Source organism: Carassius gibelio, chromosome B13 (genome assembly GCF_023724105.1).
Source record: "Carassius gibelio isolate Cgi1373 ecotype wild population from Czech Republic chromosome B13, carGib1.2-hapl.c, whole genome shotgun sequence".
Classification (NCBI taxonomy): Eukaryota; Metazoa; Chordata; class Actinopteri; order Cypriniformes; family Cyprinidae; genus Carassius; species Carassius gibelio.
In genome coordinates this window covers 3346812-3360456 of record NC_068408.1, presented here as the reverse complement: position 1 = coordinate 3360456, position 13645 = coordinate 3346812, and the positions used below count along the sequence as shown (strand labels likewise).

Here is a 13645-nt window from a genome sequence, read left to right as displayed (position 1 = left end):
TTGAAGTCCTTTTGTGAAAAAGCTTTTCTTCAGTTTTCCAGTTGGGGCCACTATTACTCCAGGTTCAGATCATAGTTGTTTTTCAATTGATATCCAAGGATAATTCAACCTTGAATACCCAAAGACCAAACAATCTCAACTTAAATGAACTGATGTGAAAACTATGAAGTTTTCAGAAATACCTTTGGTGAAAAGTCTATTTACCGCTGTATGTGGTCTTTAATCCTGCCCTCCCTGTGAACAAGTGCGTGGGCGGAGTTTGGCAAAAGTTCAACCAATCATATGCCGCGGTGGGCGGGGCCACAGACCGGCTTCATGTGATCCGAACAAACGCAGTATTTGGCTCGAGAGAGTGGAGGGTGAAGATACCAGCTGCTCTGAGAACATCAGTGTTTCTCTGTGGAATATAATCATTCACTGCCTCTGTATTTTAAAGGAATGAGACTGACGTTATGGGATTTTCATTTACTCTGAATGCTGAAGGTAAGGTCCACTTTTTAAAAAAGTAGCCCAGTGCCAGACAGACAGTCTGTGGTTGTTACTTATTGTGTTGCGTTTTTTGTAACAATAGCTGCGGTGAGTTTCTTTAGGTTTAGTAAAGATGTGTCAGGTTTAGTCATGTAAACCCTTGGATTGTGACCTAATGAGCTTTCTATCTAGGCGTCACAGGCGCGTGCAGCAGGTTTTGGGCGTTTTGGGCGCGTTCCTTGTTGTCAACACAAATGATGCCCAAACATGATGTCTGTTTGACAGCTCACTAAGTATTGGGAAAGTCCTTCTTTTTTGGAGGTGTGTGAAAAATCCTGAGTTCTCACTGTTGTGTGTGTGTGTGTGTGTGTGTGTCCTTGAAACAATACTGAGAAGGGCTTAGGTGAAAATATCACACAACCACAGACTAATGACACATGCATTTAGTCATTTTGTATCTTTATTGTGTTTAATATGGGATTTTCCTGTATCTGAGGAGTTATCAGGTTCAAGTGTAGCCCAGGGACTGTGCTTTAAATAACACACAAAGGCAGTCAAGATAAAGTTGATTTTAAACACAAGCTGTCAGATATCCACTAGAGGGCTCTTGACTGTTCTTTTGGATCAACAATACAGGGCTGTTAGAATATTTTATATTATAGTGATTATCTATAGCACGTTTCCAACACATTAGTCTTTGCAAGGCAGATTTAAGAGTTTGGTCATCTGGAACTGTAACACAATAACATGCAGTTTATTTACTATGTTTACTGTTTAGTTGTGTTTCTGATGCTTGAGTGTCATTTTCCATGGCATATGAATGTGACAATCATTCAGAAGCATAGTTTATATAAAATACCATATCTAATGCCATTGTACTTTTTTGTAAAGAAATAAAGTCTTTGCTGCTGTGATCACTGTTTATTATGCTCTAATCAAAGAAATCACGAGTGCTTTAATGTCTTTGTGTACAGTGGAGATATGAATGCAAGCATCTTTATGCTGTGTCACTCAAAGGACTTCAGTATGAGTGTTTTCTGTCTTCTGAACAGCCAGCGCTTATCAGATTATGGTCAGGTAATTGCACGTTTGATTAGACAAGTTACACAGCCAAGTCCTTGTGTCAAGGTTAATAAAGCCATTTTCATTATAGCCGTATCAGTGATACGTGAGGGACACGGACAGGAGAAAATCCTTCTGATGTTCGCTTCTTTCATGCTTGTAAATCAAATTGCATCCCTGTCTCTAAGGATAAAACCAACCTGGAAAGCCTTTATATTTTGTAGACTCAGAAGTGCAATGTTCTTCAAGGTGAAGTGTGCTATTAAGATAGTTTTTCCTAGTCTAGTTTAGGCCTAAAATATAGAGCCAACTATATGTGAACTATCCGTGTTTATTTGTTCTGTATTGTGACTTACTTCCGAAATTAATTTATTTTGAAAAATAAAAACATAGGGCTGGGTTCAATCTATCTAGGGCAATGTTGTTGATTGAATTTTAAGAAATGATCATTGCATTTAAAAAAAAATTAATATATGCTCATGCACAGAAGAAATGCTCACAATAAGATCAACATGCATTTGGAAAATAGTTAGAATGCATTTTTATTTAATGCTGAAATTAAATGCAAATAACACAGCAGCTAACCATCTAGTCATGCATTCATAATAGACTTATTGAATCCCAGATCTGCTGTTGTTGACATCAAAGGCCGTTCATCCAATCAAACTATTCAGTGCTAATCGATCTGTCATTTTGAGAAGTTAAACCAACTACAGAGATGCCACTGCCGCATTGTGGTAAAGTGAGGTGAGAATACTGACAAGGTGAATGACTATTGTATTAGTCAGTCTGCATAGTCTCTTTACTCTCTTAATAGACTCTTGTTATAGGCAACAATTGACAATGTTGGCACTCATTGAACTGAACTGAATCAACAATGCATCTCAATTCTGAATCTAAACAATGACACTGTTGCTTTCTGCAGAGATGCTTTTGTAATGGAAATTTGAAAGCACTTTAAAATTGATGCAACATGATTGATGCAATCTTGCAACTAACATTGTTACTGTTTATTACTGTTAAGCAGCTTTAAAAACAATCTGTATGTGTAAAATGCTATGCATAAAAGTGTCTTGGCTTTACTAGATCTAGAAAATTGTGCAATTTCATTGTTATCGGCATGTTTAAGTTTTCTTGTTGCTTGCCTACATTTACCTGTGAGAAATGAGATGTCTTCCCGTCTCTGGGTTTAGATGGCATACTGACTACAGAGGGATGTTTATCTTGCGTTGCCCTCCTGAATGCATTCAGAACATAACGACAGGAAATTAAAGCTCATTTTGGAGACCTCTCTTGAAAATAACACCTGTCAGGACAGGTGGACAGCTGTTCGCTACCCTCACATCAATCAGGAACTCTTTGTTTAATATGCACCAAGTTACTAAGCGTTATGTGTATTGTTTAAGTGTGTCGGATATGGAAACCTGTTTCGATGTGCTGTAGTACCAGTCTGATTGAATAGGAAAGGGTTGTGAGACAACAAACATATGAATCTTAGCTGTGCATCTAATCCGTCGGATAGGAATAGAATATCTTGAGATGTGGCAATCAGGCCCGAAGGATGCCAAGACAACTGTTTATCGCTGTTATCGCCCTCATTGCATGATATTACAAGGATATTTCATGTTTAATCAGAAGAGATGAGATGGACTCCAAATGAAATGGATTAGTAGAGGCCATCTGCTCTTCATGTTTACTGGCAGCTCATTCAACGTCTAATGGAGCCCATCAAAAATGGCCTTTCCCAAGGCAAGAGTCAGTATTATTAATGCTTGGCGATTTGTGAAAACCACTGATGCTGAGTATGAAATTTCATCAAATTTGTTTATGTACCAAAAATATGCATGATTCCTCAAATTCATAAAATAGGCAACCTACAAACTCAAATCATAACCACGGACCAAAATATCACAGAAAGATTTTTTAAATTGGATACCATGGATCTTTAGCAATGCAAATTTGTGCTTGGTTTGTAATCAGTCACCCGTCTGGTTCATTCTCTCTTGTACTTGATAATGACCAACACTTGTGACTGGCATCATCAGAGCAGATCCCTGCCAGCTGCTAGTTGATGCCTCAACACGCCTGTCTGTTTATTCCAACCGCATTTGTCTAACTCTTGTCATTTGGCGGAGATGCGAGTATCACAACAATGAATGTTTTTTGTTGGTTTTGGAGTGTGGAAAATGTAATCTTTTTTTAAAAACGTAGTGTTTTATCAGCTCTCATCACGCTGTTTGGCCATTCTGTGTCAAATCAACCAAATCTCAGAAAGTTCCCAGACTAACATGAATAGTGAAGAAAACCAAAATATGAAATCTCATGGATGTATGTTTACAAAATAATTCACTATTTTGTAGAGGGTGGTCAAAATGAAAAATTTCACGTGAGATTTGGAAGGTAAAATGGCTTTAGAAAGATGGCAGCATCAGTATGATATTATTCTTACTTGGTCTATTAGTGTAATCTGTTGACTTAACAATCTTTATTGCTGTATATTACAGTTCAAACACAGGAAAAAGCACTTTTTGAATTTTCCTCCAAATATTTGCATGGTTGTAACTCAAGAGGTATTAAAGATATCTTAATGTCCTGTAAGATTCTGGTTCAAACTGTTCTTTAGGTATATTTATTTTTAAGGCCATATACTGTATGGTCTAGTTCCAGAGATATTGGGATATCTGAATGTGTAAATCGTTGAATTTGACCCATTTTAAGTGGTCGAAAACCAAATGCAGGTCACTTTGCATACAGATGACACTTATTGTGAATGAACTAAAGATGAATGTATGAAAAACAAATAATGCCGAAGCTAGAAATATATCTTGTTTTCCTATATCAAACTTATTTTAGAAGTCCTATTGGTTACTAGTAGTCCACTGCTGGCTTCACATTGTAAATAAATAAGGTTAAAGCGTTTGAATGCCACTATTGTGTTCACAAGTTACTCTTGTTGTGCGTCTTTATCTCATGTGTTTGGCTCATGATTTGAATGGTAGGATGCTGTGAACACATTAATTTTATTTGTAAGACCGGTTGTGTAACACCTTCTTTAACCTCTGGCTGTATCCTGATCTTTGGCTCGAACACTTGACATTGTTCTCAGCTATAAGGACATGTATACACATGAAATCTGAGCAGGTGTATCTCCATCATTCATTCTTCAGTGTGCACGCGACACCATCTCATCGTTCAGTTGGGTGAAGGAGACGCCCTGATTGAGTTTCTTAGAGATGTTCTTGTGTTGCACGCTGTCGTGCGTTTCTGAGCAGGAGATGATTTACTGGCCCAGGGAATATCTGCTGCTGCTAATTTTGTCATTGTCACTGACGTTGCTTTACCCTTTTGTCTGTTATTGTGTACGGATTCAGTCCCACAATGCATCTGAGTTTGGTTACAAATGAACGATTAAGAAATGAATGCTTATATTCATCAAGGATGCATTATATTGATCAAAAGGGACAGTAAAGACACTTATAATGTAACAAAAGAGCAGCAATTCAGCATATTAGAATGATTTCTGAAGATCATGTGACACTGAAGACTGAAAGCAGTTTTTATGTGTGTGTATATAAAAGAGGCTTCTAACTTAAACATGTCTTTTAAAATGAAATCTACAGCACAAAATTGGTGTATCTGCATGCTGCAAAGATATTTTCTAAGCATGCCCAGAGGTGAATGTGTGAGCATGCATTTTCCAGCCTCCTATAATCACCTTATAAGATCCAGTGTAAGCATGTTATGTTTTGCAGATGAAATATAAGTTGGTTATCTCCTCGTTCTGTCACTCATCCCATTCTGTTTCTGCCATCATGGCTTCACTGCTACATCTTTATCAGAGTTAAGCAGTAAATTAAGCTGAAATGGGTAATTTTTGCACTATAAGCACCCAGTTAAATTGCACAAATAATGTTTTTCCCCCCTTTCATTGTTTAACATGCTGAACTCATTTCAGTGGTGTCATAAATGGACACGTCAGGCCACTCAAACAAACTGAGAGTTGTTATAAAAGTGTCAGAGTGTTTCATTATTCAGGGAAGTATTTGAACATTGAACAAATTGCATCACAAATCCATTTTGTTGTCAGAGATGTTGGCAATCCTTAGCCACACGAGTGACGTTTTGCAGTATTCATACAGTACATCAAGGACCGAAGTGGAAGAAACCGCTCATTTGTCATGTACTGTATAGCTTTTTTGAACACTTCTTTATAGGCTCAATGGGATCTGTGCATAGCCTTAGTTTGATTTTTATTCTATTCCTTATTTTTTCTGCATGTATGTTTATGTTTCCCGACATGTGTCAGGGATGCGTATCTGTGTTTGATTTAACTGCTGTAATCCAATCGCCGGATATATGCCACATGTCATCTGGCGTTGGTTGATGAATGGATGGCTGCTTTCTGACAGTGGAGGCCCATTATTAACACGTTTCCTCAAAGTGTGCTTTGTGTTAATAGATGCAGTCTTCTCAGATTGTTCTCTAGTCTCAAACTGGTCAAGAAGATTAAGAAGAACAAGTTGTTAATGGGTTTTGAGCACAACATGGATGTTGAATTCAACTGATATGCGTCTGACTGACTTTTAGAGAATGTAGGGTTAGCACTAAATGCTTCATATTAGCATGCAGCATGGCACTATGTGGGTCAGTATGCCGACCCGTCTGGTCAGGGGTCGTGATATATGGTGACAGAGTACTGTGAGAAGTTATGACCCAGTTATCATCTGAAGTATGAGCTGCAGACGCGGTTCAGTGAAATGTAGGCTAAGACCGACGTAAGGCTTACATGCATTTAATCCTGAACAATTTATCACAGAGTGCTGCTTGTGGAGGGGAAAATGGATTTCATTGCTTTTGAGTCCCTTTTGCAGATAACCGCTCTTGTTCATAAACGGTTTGAGTCAAGATCATCACATCACACAAAACAGTCGAAATGATACCAGGTTGCTTTACAGGATTCATGAAAAATCATATTTTTCCCTATGGAATTGAATTTGCATTGAAGTTTAATGTAGTAGCTGAATGCGTGGGTTAACAATTCAAAAGGATCAACAAAACTATTTTTTATTATAGCTTGTCATTTTGTGTTTGTGTGAAATTTGCAAAACGTGTTTTACATCTCAATCTAGACACATTAGTATTCTAGGCTGTAGACACTTTTACATGAATTTACCACAGTAAACCATGGACAAAATCACAGTAAATGCAGTCTCTCGTGTCTAACAGCATTTATAAAATGGCAGCAGTAGCAAAATGAAAATACACTAGTGTTCAATAAGTAATTTAAATTAAATAAACCATTTATTTGATATTTTGATATATTTGATTATATATTTTGGTCTTATATGTGTCTCGGGCCTATTCTTCATTTTAAGTTTGTGGTATTTCCCACGCTGCTGAGACCGGCATTCTTCTCAACAACAAAATAAACACAGCAAACATGCCAGTGTGGGAAAGCAGCGGTTAAGAAAGTATCCATTGATTTAAAGCTAGCAGCTTCTACTTGATTTTCAGCTATAGCAGCTCTATATGTAATGCATGGAATATGTTCAACTCTATTTTAATGAAGTGCATTGTTTTTGGTGTCATCCCTATTCAATAAAGACAGACTTCTGCAACTAACTTGACCTTTCTTTTTAATAAACTTGAAAGCCTCTACACTCATTTCCACGTGCGCTTACCTATAGCGTGCTTCCCTCTTCTGGTTCCCCACTACAACAAACAAACAACAATTGTTCCTATTGTCACATGCATGAGCTGATCAAAATCTAATGATTAATGTGTGAAATAATCAATGATCTGAATCATTAGTGGCATTAGTGGCAGCCCTCATGATCATATTATAATTATTCCTCACACAAACAGTTTTGCCTTTTCAAAGTAAAAATAAAACCCTTTTCAGTTTTTATACTTCAAAAATGTCATGTTTAATTTAATGTGTTGCGACGATTACGTGCACTTTGAGTGAAAATGTTTTCAATTCTACAAGTAAATCCTGCACCAACTAACTTTATAATTATCTTTTTAGTCTTTGGCATCTAGATTCAACGTATTTCTCAATGTTCGTTGTCCATCTTGTTGTTGAATGTCTGTTGTCTCACAGAAGAGACAGTAAATGTGAATCAGTCATTAACCCCTCGGCCGCTGGACTCGCTGGGCCACGAGGGTTAAACCTGCTCTCTTTTCTCCAGTGGCTCCAGACAATTGGGACACTGACCCTGACGCTCCGGACCTGGGATCTGAGATGAGAGGGATTTCGAGCACATACCTCTGGCCTATTGTGAGAGAGAGGAGAGGCATGCAGTCGCTTGTGGACTCTGTTCTATTCACCTTCTCTTGACTCAGCCTTTTTCCTGTGACATGTTCACAGTTGTGTGAGATAGTGAAGTGCAGTTTGCACAGCTGGTAAGGCCACCGAATAGAAACATACGCAGGTTGGTACCAAAAGAGAGCAGGGTTTCACGGGGAATATGTTCCTGTTCATTTGGCCTTAAGCGACTTTTGTTCTCTTGTTGTTTGTGAATTTAGGTTTGGCCCCGTCAGCTTTCCCTCCATGTCTTTAAAATGGTCTTAATCAAATTTTAAAGAAGCAGTCAGATTGTATGCTTCATTTTTTCTTGTAAATAAACTTAATGTAAGGAAAATTTTTTAGTTAATGTATTCTAAGTGGTTTTCAGCATGTTGATCAGGTGTTCTGGATGGTTACTACACTCTTAAAAATAAAGGTGCTTCACGATGCCTAAAATATCTGATGAACCTTTCTGTTTCACAAAAGGTTCTTTGTGGTGAAAGAAGGTTCTTCAGATTATGAAAAGTAAAGAAAAAAAATAGATGGTTCTTTGAACAACCTTGGACTGAATGGTTCTTTGTGGAACCAAAAATGCTTCTTCTACGTCATCGCTTTTAAGAGCCTTTTAAGCACCTTTATTTTTAAGAGTGTATGTTACTTACTGGTCAAATTCTGTATTAAATTCTTCCAGAATCGTGTTTGTCTATTTATTTTGTTTTTAAGTTTTTTTTCTTGGTCTTTAAAATTGGCAAAATTACATCACTTAATGCAGTCAATGTCGCTTTCATTTATTTCCTTGTAAATAAACATCATCCTTTATTTTTTCAGAGGAGTTTATGGACACTCATAATGTCAAAAAACATCAACACACAAAGCATTTAGGCATTTTTATTTAAATATTTATAAATTTTTTATGTTTAATCATTTTAATAATTGTATTTGTTACTTTTTTTTATTTATAACTTCAATTTTTCACTTTAATTTAATGTCTTTTTTCAGTGTCTTGTGATGTTGTAAGTTGTAGTTTTTTTTCCATCAATTTTTATCCCCAGGAATTGAACCAATTACCTTTGCAAGAAATGGACATATCTTTTAGAAACACACTTTTTTTATATATAAATATATGTATTATATTGTATCACTCCTGCAGACAGTATTTTATAGAATAATATAAGCTTGAAACCTAAAGTTTGATCAGTGATGAAGTATTTTTGTTGCATCCCAAAACCCCTGATATGCATCAAGGACTTGAAAACAAGCTGACATCATTCTGTGTGTAATAATGAAATCTCATCAGCCGTTGTGTTGGTTGGAGTAGATTTGTATTTATTAGACCTGGCTGTCTTATTATGAACTCTTAAAATGCTGTTTTTATGGGTGAGGAGTTTCAATTATTGTTTCAAATGGAGCGTAACCTTGACAGATGTGTGCTAATGTGGTCACGATAATAAGGTTTGTGTTAGTTTGAGCCGCTTTGGGAGTTGATGCTGGATGGATTGATGTTCTAACCTCCTTCATCTGATCTTCTTTGGGCAAACAATATTAGAAATCATGCAATACATCTGGGCTAGATAATAATATTACAGCAAGTTTAATGCAATGGTTATGTCAAAATGAGCTTTGAAAACTGCTGTATGTAAGTTTGACATTTTATTAAAATGATAAACACAACATAATTTGTAACATAAATAGTTAATTTCAGTTTTGATTGGATAAACATGTTAATCAAAGATGGTTTATTGGTATTAAAGAAATGCACTAAATGCTTGATTTACACTCCTGATTTACAAACTTGTATAATGGCCCTGTTGTTGCACATACATGATAATACGGTTATTATACTGATATGAAGATATTATGTTTTGTATATGAACCATATTAAGACTATATAGTTTTCAGACATGCACCATTGAAAGTAAATATAAAAATCTTTCAATGTCAGTGCATCTCTTGTAATCTGAAACAATCACTTGTACCATGGTATTCCTGTAAGACTTTTTCCCCCGAGTGAAATAAAAGCTCAGTACATGCTTCTACAGGAACAATAGACCTGTAAAATGAAAATGCTGACATGTCGTCCTGGGTCTATTTTTAGGACTAAGCAATTTATTCTAAGAATGGCTTAATTACTTTTACATGCATCACAAAAGGACAATCACAGAATCATGGGAGCATACTTTCCTGGGTAAGAAAACACTATTTGATGTTGAACATGTTTACCTTGAATAGTAAACCGCAGGCTTTTTTTATTTTTACTTTGCACATGGTTATGTATGGATGTGACTGTTTTTATATTCAGTGATGCTGACTGTGACGAGTTTGCATGCTAGTGTTTAAAATGGTTAGCATTCAATGACCTCTTAAAAATAAAGGTTCTTAATTGGCATCTGTGAAGAACCTTTAACATAGACTCTTCCATTGAACAAAAGCTTCTTTATAAGGGAAAAATATTATTTTGATTTTTGAAATGTCCTTCACTGTAAGAAAAAAAAAGAAGCTTATTTTAAGAACTGTTTACTGAAACATTCTTTGGAAAAACCAAAAACTGTTGCATCACTGCAAAAGAAATCCTGGAAATACCTAATTTGGTGTTTCCTGTCAAACAATAATAAACAGACTTTTTTTCTTATAGATTGTCATTATGCAGATTCACCATTTTTGGTAACTATTTCTCTTTCAGTTATCCCCCCAAAATGCACAAATTGTACCATGTGTCAGCAAAGTCAGTATTTTTTTGTTTTTATCCAATTCAAAAGTTAACATTTGGTTATTGGTCACATGGTCAGGCAGCCTGATGTGTTAGCTGTCAGTAAAACGTTTCAGTTCATGGCCGTCGCCGTCTCCATATATTCACTCGTTATTTTTTTTCAGCTCTGGGATTGTCCTCAAAAGCGCCGTTTCCCTTTTCCTGTTTAACTAATGAAGGCCAATTAAGCTTAATTGGAGAGTCACTTATCAAGCAGTCCTGTATTTAACCTTCCCTGTCAGCGGAGCAGCCAGCCACAGGTCAGAGCTCATTTAGTGATGCATGAAAGCTGAGATTTAACTCATTCGGTTGCTAGAATGCATCGTGCAATGACATTTTAGAGAATTTAAATGCGTTCTTCTGCAATGTTAGTTCTGCCCTCTTCAAGTCTTATCAGATCGCTTCTCCAGCCCAAGAAACTTCCTGCGGCCGTGTATAATTGCTGATGACCGTTTCATGAATACGAGCCGTTTGATAAAGCCAGCGATTGTCTCATTCCAGCGGTCATGTGGTCTGATTTCTGGAAACAACTGGTTTTCATCGTGTTGATAAGAAGTGACTGATTCATGTTTCTTTTACCAGCAGAGATGTTCACAAATGCTTGATTTTGACATAAATGATGTGAATGTTGCAGTTCCCCGTGCATTGATTTGACAGACTAAAGCTTCTCTCCTCCTTTAATGGGGATTAGATCAGTGAACTACAGTCTCCTGAGCTTGACAATAAACAATATTTTAGTCAAACAAAATCTTACAGGTTCCTAGGCCTATTTTTAGTAATGCATGACACATTTAGTAAAAGTTAAGTATAATAAAACATTACAGCGATTTTACCATGAATACAAGGTTTTTTACTAAGGATGTGTTCAGAAAATGTTAATCATTTTTTGATTGTATCATTGTTCATTCACCCATATGTTGATCTTAACCCATATTACCTTGCTATAAATTAGGAAATTTGTTTATAGATCAAAGACGAGGCATTTGTTTCGGCATCATATTAAAATTACTTAAGCAATTTTATATTTTTTGTATAAATGCAATGTTTTCATTCAACATTGTGCCAACTTTTTCATGACATCACTGGACTCATGTTTACAGGATATGAGTGATTTTGACAGGAAAGAGCCTGTCACTCTCTGAAAGAGCCTTTTATCAAGCGTGTGAAGGAAATTGGCCTTTGTTTCCTGTTGTGTTGTGCCATGCTGGTCACTCTATTGTTCTCACATAACAAGTGCTTCGAGAACACAAGCACTTTTATTGTCACTCAAACCACATTGGAAACCAACTGATGCGTTTTACATTCGATTACCTAACACTGTTTGGTAACATTATCTTGTTGCACTTCCAGATTCTCAGGCAAACTGGAAAGGACTTAATACGCTTTTGTCGATCATGTTGTCCATCTCAGGCCAAGGTTGCACATTTACTGAAAGTGAAAAGAAGGAGAAATGGATTCTTGGTTGCCTTTTTTCCTGTTACAGAAGTTGAACATATAGGACATTAGTGTACATTGTTACTCGCGTGTTCTGTACTGTTTTCGATCACAAGAAGTGCGTTTGACTGGGTGCGAACACCAAACTGAACCCTCTGTTGTATCTCATTCACTCTTTGCCTTTAAACAGATGCTTATACACAACATGATGACAACATATCAATCTCGTCAATCATTGTGGAAAATATGTTGTGATGTGTATCATTGTATTAAATCTGTGCATCAGGTTTTAAGCCCAAGACATACTGCATTATTTTAGCAATCCTATAAGATAATTGCATGTTTAATTAATGCAATTAGACGTTTGCTGATAGCATATTTAGATCTACCTCATACACGAACCCTCTTCGTACACTCGGGCCATTTTCAGTTAAGTTTTCACCTGCTAGAGATCTGGACTGACAGTGGCCTGATTCTTCCTCATCTCATCTCTTTTCTTGTAATCTGTAGCTCCTTGGCAATGTCGAGCAAATCACAGATCATCTGCTCCTATTCCCTCCCCCTCTCCTCTCCAAAGTCCTCTCTGGAAGACTTTCTCCGAGCTCACTGTACGGATGTTTAATGAAACAGAAGCTACCTTCTTTGCTCTGGGGTGAAATGGAGCAGGGATGAGGCAGATTTCCTCCACATTGTACTGGAACGGGATGAATTGAAAGGATTGTTATGCAACAGAGATGACCTTCTTTGCTTTAACCTATCAAGTTTATTATTGTCGTTCTGCTTCATGATGTCAGCACTTGAAATCCTCCACAGTGGGCTTCGGATGGGTTGTGAGTGTTTTTAAGAGGTGGTTTTTCTGAAACAGGGTCATAAACATCCAGATCTTTGAAGCCCCAGACACTAACCATATTTACAGTGCAGTAATTGCAACAAATGCCACATGTCACAAACATGGTTTCCTTTCATAAAATGTTGTTTTATTGTGAGTTTGTTGTAATTGTCTGTAAGATTTAAGATGGTGGGCGGGAAAGAAACAAACATAAATGAAAAACATTCTCACAGCTTTGATTGCCATTACACAGCAACCTGTTTTAGCTTAGCATTGGTCAGTGCTGCTGAATAATATAAACTAAAACTAGATTAAGTCATAGTTGTGTTTGGAAAATGGCTGGCTTCTAGTTGGTAGAAGCAGGTTAAGGTGGTTAACCACACTGAAAAAGGCATTTTTTGGTTTTACAATGCAGTTGACCTACTAGCCAAGGGATCTAGTTGAGCTGGTAAACCCAAAAAGTTGGAAAAATGAGTTCAAGGTCATAAGGTTCCTTCCCAATGAAAACAAGAACTGATAAATTGTGTACCTTGAATGCATTGTATAGGTCACTTTAATTGAATGATTGAAATTAATTAAATGCAAGTCTAAAGTACTCAGTTAACAGCCTATAGAAATACATTCATTTATTACATAACCAATAAGGGTTTACGTGAATAATTAATAAGCGCCATGTCTTGGCATATTTTTGCATATATTTGACCATTTAGATGCACACCTTGAGCTAAAAGATGACTTTACATGTATGTGTTCTGAGCGCATCCACAGAAATCCTCCTGAGGAACAGCGCAAGTTCTCTTTCGCGTTTTTACAAGCA

At 36.7% G+C, this 13645-nt stretch overlaps 1 protein-coding gene across 2 annotated transcripts in view; it reads left to right on the top strand.

Moving 5' to 3' along the window:
• The first annotated feature begins 309 nt into the window (after window positions 1-309).
• Window positions 310-13645, top strand: part of LOC127970293 (signal-induced proliferation-associated 1-like protein 2) — a 106929-nt gene continuing 93593 nt past the window's right edge. Inside the window, exon 1 of one of the 2 annotated variants that reach the window (XM_052572779.1) lies at window positions 310-483. The gene's annotated coding sequence lies outside the window, so the exon portion shown is untranslated. The remainder of the gene's footprint in view (window positions 484-13645) is intronic. The other variant, XM_052572778.1, reaches the window with a different exon arrangement.